Source organism: Salvelinus sp. IW2-2015, unplaced genomic scaffold (assembly GCF_002910315.2).
Source record: "Salvelinus sp. IW2-2015 unplaced genomic scaffold, ASM291031v2 Un_scaffold2764, whole genome shotgun sequence".
Lineage (NCBI taxonomy): Eukaryota > Metazoa > Chordata > Actinopteri > Salmoniformes > Salmonidae > Salvelinus > Salvelinus sp. IW2-2015.
The window spans coordinates 51,328-62,046 of record NW_019944067.1 but is presented as its reverse complement, the minus strand read 5'-3'; the positions used below and the strand labels follow the sequence as shown (position 1 = coordinate 62,046).

General features: G+C 43.7%; 1 pseudogene; it reads right to left on the bottom strand.

Moving 5' to 3' along the window:
- Positions 1-849: 849 nt before the first annotated feature.
- Positions 850-3,996, bottom strand: LOC112074697 (egl nine homolog 1 pseudogene; annotated as a pseudogene).
- Positions 3,997-10,719: the final 6,723 nt, after the last annotated feature.

The following is a 10,719-nucleotide window of genomic DNA, read 5'->3' as shown; positions in this document are numbered from 1 at the left end:
CCTGTAGTCCATTAGCCTGTAGTTGTCATATAGCCTGTAGTCGTCATGTAGCCTGTAGTCCATTTAGCCTGTAGTTGTCATATAGCCTGCTAGTCCATTTAGCCTGTAGTCCATTTAGCCTGTGAGTCGTCATATAGCCTGTGGTCGGCATGTAGCCTGTGTCGCATGTAGCCTTGGTCGGCATGTAAGCCTGTGGTCGCATGTAGCCGTGGTCGGCATGTAGCCTGTGTCGGCATGTAGCCTGTGGTCGGCATGTAGCCTGTGTCGGCATGTAGCCTGTGGTCGGCAATGTAGCCTGTAGTCGCAGTAGCCTGTAGTCGCATGTAGCCTGTAGTCTCATTGAGCCTGTAGTCTTCATGTAGGCCTGTAGTCGTCATGTAGCCTGTAGTCGTCATGTAGCCTGTATCGTCATGTAGCCTGTAGGTCCATTTAGCCTGTAGTCTTCATTATGCCCTGTAGTCGATATAGCCTGTAGTCCATTTAGCCTGTAGTCGTCATGTAGCCTGTATTCGTCATGTAGCCTGTAGTCGTCATGTAGCCTGTAGTCGCATGTAGCCTGTAGTCGTCATGTAGCCTGTAGTCGCATGTAGCCTGTATCGTCATGTAGCCTTACGGCTGTAGCCTGTAGTCGGCATTTAGCCTGTATCGCATTTAGCCTGTAGTCCATATAGCCTGTAGTCTTCATGTAGCCTGTAGTCGTCATGTAGCCTGTAGTCTCATATAGCCTGTAGTCGTCATGTAGCCTGTAGTCGTCAGTAGCCTGTAGTCGTCATGTAGCCTGTAGTCGTCAGTAGCCTGTAGTTGTCATGTAGCCTGTAGTCCATATAGCCTGTAGTCGCTCATGTAGCCTTAGTCGTCATGTAGCTGTAGATCGTCATGTAGCCTGTAGTCGTCATGTAGCGTCATGTAGCCTGTAGTCGTCATGTAGCCTGTATCGTTCATGTAGCCTGTAGTCGTCATGATAGCCTGTAGTCCATGTAGCCTGTAGTCGTCATGTCGCCTGTAGTCGTCATGTAGCCTGTAGTCGTCTGTAGCGTCATGTAGCCTGTAGTCGTCATGTAGCCTGTAGAAGTCCTATAGGACTATTCCATTCAGTACAGCATGGAAACATAGACTGTTGACAATCACACACCCTGGCAACACGGTCCAGAAATCCAATTCAACCAGGAGTTAGACTGCAGTAAACAATCCACTAATGACCAAAAGTATGGACACGCTGCCCTGTTGAACATCTTCATTCCAAGATGTCCATGCTGGTCATTACTATATGGATTGGTTCCCCTTGCCTGCTATAACAGCCTCCACTCGTTCTGGAAGCTTTTCCACTAGATATTGGAACATTGCTGCTATAACAACCTCCACTCTTCGGGAAGGTTTTCCACTAGATGTTGGAACATTGCTGCCTATAACAGCCTCCACTCTTCTGGGAAGGCTTTCCCTAGATGTTGGAACATTGCTGCTATAACAGCCTCCACTCTTCTGGGAAGGCTTTCCACTAGATGTTGGAACATTTGCTGCCTATAACAGCCTCCACTCTTCTGGGAAGGCTTTCCACTAGATTTGGAACATTGCTGACTAAACAGCCTCCACTCCTTCTGGGAAGGCTTTCCCCTAGATTTGGAACATTGCTGCTATAACAGCCCCCACTCTTCTGGGAAGGCTTTCACTAGATGTTGGAAACATGCTGCATATAACAGCCTCCACTCTTCTGGGAAGGCTTTCCCTAGATATTGGAACATTGCTGCTATAACAGCCTCCACTCTCCTGGAAGGCTGTTCCACTAGATGTTGGAACATTGCTGCTATGACTACAGGCTACATGACGACTACAGGCTACATGACGACTACAGGCTGTATGCCGACTACAGGCTGTATGCCGACTACAGGCTGTATGCCGACTACAGGCTGTATGCCGACTACAGGCTGTATGCCGACTACAGGCTATATGACGACTACAGGCTGTATGCCGACTACAGGCTAAATGATGCTATATGACAACTACAGGCGGTCATGCTGTTGTAACCACACCTCGTGTGCATACCAAACGGTCATGCTGCTGTAACCACACCTTGTGTGCATACCAAACGGTCATGCTGTTGTAACCACACCTTGTGTGCATACCAAACGGTCATGCTGTTGTAACCACACCTCGTGTGCATACCAAACAGGCATGCTGTTGTAACCACACCTCGTGTGCATACCAAACAGCACCCTATATAGTGGATTACATTTGACCAGGGTCTATAGGGCTCTATGGTGGCAGGGAGCATAGCGGGTAAGAGCTTTGGGCCAGTTGCTGGTTCGAATCCCTGAATGGACTAGGTGAAAAAAATATGCCGATGTGCCCATGAGCAAGGCACCTAAACGGTAATGGATAAGAGTGTCTGCTAAAAAGATCCATTATAATGTAAAGGGCCATTTGGGACACAGCCTCGACCATTGCATTTCATATGGGCCAAGATAACGATTATAAATACCCAGGTTTAAAGATGCACTATACTGAAATCACTGCCATTTCCTGGTTGCTAAAATTCTAATAGTTCGACTAATTTCAGGTGATGTGACAAAACAAGCAAGTATAGTGTAGAGAAGCATTGTACCATCTAAACAAAACCGCTGGGAAATAAATTGAACATAAGCAAAAAATATTGTATTTTCAGCTGTTTGACAGTGGGGTACAAAACCGAAAGTAGAAAACGCAAAAACGACACGTAAAGGTGTGAATAGAAATAACACACACACATAGAGCTACAGCATCTTATACTTGCTTTCAATGAGAATGACAGATCTATAACTTACAATTCTATGTGAATTTGTTCGGGTTGGACAAAACGTTTCATAATGCAGCTTTAACTTAACCTGGCTACTTACTTTAGTCCTTCCATTGATTGTAAAGTTTCCCAGCTGACCATTACAATGTCTGACCAGATCATCCATCCGGCTCATGAGGAAGCAGATCTTCTCACATCCGGGCTCTCGGCCCTCAATCCATGTGATCTTATCTCCCCTAATGTCTTTAGTGGAGTCCGTTTTCTGACTGACCAGCTGACCGTCGGTAAACTTCCCGGTTTCATGCAACAATTTGACGTCTTCCAAGATGGCCAGCCCCGTTTCCCCGCCGAGGAAGTTGTCAACGACACATATCCCATGCTTAATCATACACGGGACTATGTACTCAATGGCGAGATTCTGAGGCGTGGACCGGGTGGTGGTCTGTCCGTTGGGTTTGGTATTCGACCCGCCTGGCTTACCCACCGAGGAGCCAGCGCACTCTGCGTTAGTTATAAAACCTTTCATTCTAGTCTCTCCGCTCGGAGATGCGGTGTTGTCGGGTTGGACGCGTGTCTTTAGTTGTGGTGACTGTAGTGTCTGTCCCTCTATCCCCCCAGACGGTGCCTGAGGTTCAGCAGACTTCTGTTTTGAAATCTGCGGTTTTTCCTCGGATTCTTTACAATTCACCTTGTGCATTTTCCAGTGCTGCTTCTGGTGCTCCTTGCTGCAGTAGAACGAGTTTCGGCACCGGCCGCACTTGAGGAGATTCTCCATTTTCCCACAAAGTTCACAATACTGTCTTTCTCGCTCCAAGTCCAGAGCAGTCTGAGCCGCAGTCTTAAGTTTAGTCTCCATGTCTGCAGTTGGAAGTAACGTTTAGCTAACTAGTGTGTTATGGTATTGAAATCCAACCAGTCACACGCGTCCTGTTAATGATTAGTTTGGAAGTGATCCACACACAGATCGAGCCCAGCCTGCCACGCCACACAGAGTGAAACGGAAAACCAGCTCCCGACGATTTAAGACCCGATAATTTCATCACACGTATTCCGTTGTTTACTTTGTTTTACACGGTAATAGGAGTTTAGGTCCGTTTGAGGCCAACATTTGGATAATTCCAGTCTTCGGGACGTCTTGTAGCGCGGAGCTAGCCATCGAGCAGACTGTGTAGCATAACACCGTCAGTGTTACGACGCCTTATCTCACCGGGGGCGTATTATTTACGCAGATTCTGTTGCAAAACGTTTCTTAAACGGAAGCGAACATAACGGGGCGGGACATACCTGAATTTGTCCAATAGAAACTCTAGTTTTAGTTGTACATTGGAATGATAACGATTACACCTCCGGGCTGCGTTTAGTATGTTTTTACGTTCTGAAACGGTGCTGTACTGAACGACCAGTTGAAAAACGGGTTGGGTTGGGGAACACAGTCGACATGGACACTTCCCTTTAAATACGTTACTCATTGCTTCAAGTCACACCTACCAAATGGCAGCAAACCTACCTCAAAGTATGTTCAAGAACGTTTAGGAGAAACGTCGTTAGATAGAAACCGTTTCACAACGTAGCAAACGTTCAAGCAAACTGAACGCACCTACGATTACAGCAACGAAACCCTGGCAGCTGGTCCTCCTCCCTTTAAACCTGCAATGTGGAACTTTTTGGGAGACGAACAAATTCACATAGAAATGTAAGTTATAGATGTGTCATTCATTGAAAGCAAATCTAAGAAGCCGTGTATCTGTTCTATGTGCTCTATTTCTATACTTACATTTCTTAAGTTTCGTTTTTGCATCGTTTACTTTTGGTTTTTGTACAAGAGCTACAAAAAGCTGAAAATACAATATTTTTGGTTATGGAAAATATATTTCACAGTGGTTTAGATGGTACAATGATTCTCTACACTATACCTGCTTGTTATGTCACATCAACTGAAATTAGGCAAACTATTAGAATCTTAGCAGCCAGGAAATGGCGGAGTGATTTCTCCATAGTGCATCTTTAAATCCAGCAGAAAAAGCGGGAGGATTTAATTCACAATTCGAAGATTAATTTGAGGAAAATAGTGTAGACACAAAAAAAAGTAGTCTACACTTCTACAACACCTTAAAGCCTGACTTTGTTATGGGGATAACACATTATATATTCTATTAGCACATCTAAAAGCCTGACTTTGTTATGGGGATCATACATTATATATTATATTCTACTGTTATTACTCCCATTTCATTATAAAAATGTAATTTAAAAATGATCTCATCCAGAGTTAGATCTTTCTATAAAAAATAAATAATTGTCAACTGTAAACCCAACGCCGAGACTATAAAATAATAGAAATTATCTCCTCAAAATCTCATCATTTTTATAAGAATAGGCCTACATTGGGTAATAAAAACATAATTTTACATTTTGAAAGCTTACTGTGCATAGGAAAAATAAAGCTTTTTTTGTTAAATCAAATCCAAGGTTATAGGTCACGTACACAGATTTGCAGATGTTATCGAAGGGGCAGCAAAATGCGAGTGTTTCTAGCAATACACACATAATACAACAAGAAAGTCATTAAGAAATAGCAGAGTCCGGAATATAAACATTAAACAAAAATACATTTAACATGCAACAATCTCAAAGATTTTAGTAAATTACAGTTCATACAAGGAAATCAGTCAATTGAAGAAAAAAAAAATGAGGCCTTAATCTAGAGATTTAACATGACTGGGATTACAGATATGCATCTGTTGGTCACAGATACCTTTAAAAAATTTAAATAAAGTAGATGCATGGAGCAGAAAACCAGTCAGTATCTGGTGTGACCACCATTTTGCCTCATGCAGCGCGACACATCTCCTGCACATAGACTTGATCAGGCTGTTGATTGTGGCCTGTGGAATGTAGTCCCACTCCTCTTCAATGGCTGTGTGAAGTTGCTGGATAAAAGGCGGGAACTGGAACATGTCGTACATGTCGATCCAGAGCATCCCAAACATGCTCAAAGGGTGACATTGTGTTCGCTGTCCCCTAGCTTATTCCTGCCCAATACCATAACCCGACCGCCACCATGGGCCACTCTGTTCACAACGTTGACATCAGCAAACCGCTCAACCACACGACGCCATACATCCGTGAAGAGCACACTTCTCCATCGTGCCAGTGGCCATCGAAGGTGAGCATCTGCCCACTGAAGTCGGTTTAAGACCCTGGTGAGGACGACGAGCACACATCAGCTGTCCAGGTGGCTGGTCTCAGACGATACCGCAGGTGAAGAAGCCGGATGTGGAGGCCCTGGGCTGGCGTAATTACACGTGAGGCTGGTTGGACGTACTGCCAAATTCTCTAAAACTACGTTGGAGGCGGCTTATGGTAGAGAAATTAACATTAAATTCTCTAGAAACAGCTCTGGTGGACATTCCTGAAGTCAGCATGCCAATTGCACCCTCCCTCAAAACTTAAGACATCTGTGGCATTGTGTTGTGTGACAAAACTGCACATTTTAGAGTGGCCTTTTATTGTCCCCAGCACAAGATGCACCTGTGTACTGCTCATGCTGTTTAATCAGCTTCTTGATATGCAACACCTGCCAGGTGGATGGATTATCTTGGCAAAGGAGAAATGTTCACTAACAGGGATGTGAACAATTTTGTTCACAACATTTTAGAGAAATAAGATTATTTTGCGAATGGAACATTTCTGGGGGATCTTTTATTTCAGCTCATGAAACATGGGACCAACACTTTACATGTTTAGTTTATATTTTTGTTCAAGTATATACATCAATAAAGCTGCCTCGGGAAGTTAAAAAAAAGGATCCAGCTCCGGGAAGTCGAATTTCTGGTGAGTGACCGTCACAGTTGGCCGGGTTTCCTCGGGACAGAGTTCCTGACGAGAGAGAGAAATCTGATCGGTCCAATCATAGAGGTTACAAAGTCCGGGCTTCGTTATGTACAGTAAGTCTACTATGTAACAGACACAGACTAAGATAAATGAGCAAATAAACACCAATATTATTATTATATACACTACCAGTCAAAAAGTTTAGAACACCTACTAAGGCATGTGTTTTTCTTTATTTTTACTGTTTTCTACATTGTAGAATAATAGTGAAGACATCAACACTATGCAATAAGACATATGGAATCATGTAGTAACCAAAAMAGTGTTAAACAAATCAAAATATATTTTATATTTGAGATTCTTAAAAATAGCCACAGTTTGCCTTGATGACAGCTTTGCACACTTAGCATTCTCTCAACCAGCTTCACCTGGAATGCTTTTCCCAACAGTCTTGAAAGAGTTCCCACATTATGCTGATCACTTGCTGGCTACTTTTCCTTCACTCTGCAGTCCAACTCCTCCCTAACCATCTCAATTGGGTTGAGGTCTGGTGATTGTGGAGGCCAGGTCATCTGATGCAGTGGTGTAAAGTACTTTAAAGTATTTTTTACTTAAGTACTACTTAAGTAGGTTTTTTTGGTATCTGTACTTTACTATTTATGTTTGACAACTTTTGCTTTTACTTCACTACATTCCTAAAAAAAAGTAATGTACTTTTTACTCCATACATTTTCCGTGACACTCAAAGTACTAGTTATATTTTGAATGCTTAGCAGGACAGGAAAGGGTTCAATTCACACACTTATCAAGAGAACATCCCTGGTCATCTCTACTGCCTCCGATCTGGAGGACTCACTAAACAGAGAACATCCCTGGTCATCTCTACTGCCTCTGATCTGGAGGACTCACTAAACAGAGAACATCCCTGGTCATCTCTACTGCCTCCGATCTGGAGGACTCACTAAACACAAGTGCTTCATTTGTAAATTATGAAAGCAACACGTTGACCTGGTTATTCGTCTTATTTCTGTCTGTGGCAGATGTTTCACCGTGCTTTGACCACTGAACTACTGTATTTTGCCATGCTGTCTCTCTGTTCCTGTCTCAGATTGAGTCCATGATGGTGGAGCTACTAAAGCAGAAGGCTATCCTGGAGGATGAGTCTGACTCAGGTGAGGGAAGCTATCCTGGAGGATGAGTCTGACTCAGGTGAGGAAGCTATCCTGGAGGATGAGTCTGACTCAGGTGAGGAGGCTATCCTGGAGGATGAGTCTGACTCAGGTGAGGGAAGGCTATCCTGGAGGATGAGTCTGACTCAGGTGAGGGAAGGCTATCCTGGAGGATGAGTCTGACTCAGGTGAGGGAAGGCTATCCGGAGGATGAGTGACTCAGGTGAGGGAAGGCTATCCTGGAGATGAGTATGACTCAGGTGGGGAAGGCTATCCTGGAGGATGAGTAGACCAGGGAGGAAGGCTATCCTGGAGGATGAGTCTGACTCAGGTGAGGGAAGGCTATTCCTGGAGATGATATCTGACTCAGGTGAGGGAAGGCTATCCTGGAGGATGAGTCTGACTCAGGTGAGGGAAGGCTATCCTGGAGGATGAGTCTGACTCAGGTGAGGGAGCATTCAAATAAATGCTTTGTGTGACACTAAGACATTTGCTAATGTTATGTAGTCTTCAGTGACTTTGAATAATCTACAACTCTCCAGTGTCATCAGACTGTTACAGAATGTCTTGCTCTGCATGAAGTTATTTCTCTAAATTAGGAGACGTGTTGTTGCAGAATCCTTCCAGTGTGGGGTAGAAGAGAGAAGAGAGCAGTTGTTTGTGGTTTGATTGAATGTTAATAGAATCATATATCTGAATGAGCATATGAAAATAATGGTTAATTTCTAATCAGAGATGGGCAGTATTTATGTTACATGTATTTGAAATAAACATTTAAATTACTTTGAGTATGTTGTCATTGTATTTCACTGGCTTGAATTACAGTCCAATGTATTCAGTAACAAGATAACTTAGAGAGCTGTATTTTGTATTTAGAAAATACAAAATACTTTTCAACAGTCCTGATCGAAAATTATCTAGGGCCTATTTCTTGTACAATAAATAGAAATTGAAAAATCGTTTGGCGGTCGCACATGTATTTGTTTGATTTACAACTGCACATGATATTTGACTGAAATAATAATAATAATAAATAATATAAATGCATTTTCTGTTTTTTTAAAATATTTATTTTATTTTTTTAAAGTATCTTATCTCTAGTCATTGACATTTGTATTCAAATGTTGTTTTGTTTGGGGGTGGAGCTCATTAGAATAATAATACCCAGCATGCTTTGCAAGTGGACATTTTTACATTTGCATTTTGGCCATTTAGACTTAGTCAGTGCCTTCAACTAAAGTAGATAATCAACCACATATTACAGTCATGGCAAGTAAAACGTTTTTGTTACCGTTACAGAGAATGTTGTTGAGGTTAATCGGGGGAATTGCAAATGTTTTGTAGCTATTCTGGGGAGGGGGCCGATACGCCACTGATTGAACTATCCCGGTATAGCACATGTCAAACACAAGGCCTGTGGGCCGAACTCGGACCGTGACACAGTTCTATCCGGCCAAGCGCAATGATTTGGGTTGTCAATTCCTTTTGTCCCGCTTCCATACGGCCCGCGATGCGCTGCACTACGAGTCCCAGCAAGCACTGCCACACACACCCCGTCCTGCCAGACCCGATTTGATTTGATACCCCTGCTGTACAGTCTTGTTGACACTGCAGGCCTTAATGCTAAAATCAGTTTTGTTTTTCAAATCCACTTTGGAATACTGACTGTCCAAACAACAAGTTACAAGTTATCAAAATCAGATGTGTGTTCAGACAGCAGTCATTTGCTGACATGGCTACGCTAGTTGTCATAGTAACGACCGGTGTGTGTGCAGTGGTGTAGGCTGATTGGATGTGGTTCTCCTACTTCCTGTCACTCAGAAGTTATGTAGCAAGCTAAGTGACGAAAATGCCTGCCATGGACATTTTCCAGTTGCTTTCAATGTTAAAAATCATACTGTTAGAATACTTTTAAAGCCTCAAAAGGATAAGATGATCCAATTTTCAAAACGTGTGCTTTTTTTTGGCTAGCCACAGCTGTCAACTAGCCACAGCTGTCAACTAGCTAGGTAGGTAGCCACAGCTGTCAACTAGCTAGGTAGCTAGCCACAGCTGTCAACTAGCTAGCTAGGTAGCTACAGCTGTCAACTAGGTAGCTACAGCTGTCAACTAGCTAGCTAGGTAGCTACAGCTGTCAACAGACAGACTACAAGCTGTCTCTCCTCCTGGATGGTGATGTTGTCTCAGACAGACTACAAGCTGTCTCTCTCCTGGATTTGATGTTGTCTCAGACAGACTACAAGCTGTCTCTCTCCTCCTGGATGTTGATGTTGTCTCAGACCAGACTACAAGCTGTCTCTCCTCCTGGATGGTGATGTTGTCTCAGACACTACAAGCTGTCTCTCCTCCTGGATGTTGATGTTGTCTCAGACAGACTACAAGCTGTCTCTCCTCCTGGATGGTGATGTTTGTCTCAGACAGACTACAGGCTGTTTCTCCTCCTGGATGTTGATGTTGTCTCAGACAGACTACAGGCTGTCTCTCCTCCTGGATGGTGATGTTGTCTCAGACAGACTACAAGCTGTCTCTCCTCCTGGATGGTGATGTTGTCTCAGACAGACTACAAGCTGTTCTCCTCCTGGATGGTGATGTTGTCTCAGACACTACAAGCTGTCTCCTCCTGGATGGTGATGTTGTCTCAGACAGACTACAAGCTGTCTCTCCTCCTGGATGTGATGTTGTCTCAGACAGTACAAGCTGTCTCTCCTCCTGGATGGTGATGTTGTCTCAGACAGACTACAAGCTGTCTCTCCTCCTGGATGGTGATGTTGTCTCAGACAGACTACAAGCTGTCTCTCCTCCTGGTGGTGATGTTGTCTCAGACAGACTACAAGCTGTCTCTCCTCCTGGATGTTGATGTTGTCTCAGACAGACTACAAGCTGTCTCTCCTCCTGGATGGTGATGTTGTCTCAGACAGACTACAAGCTCACGACAGACTACAAGCT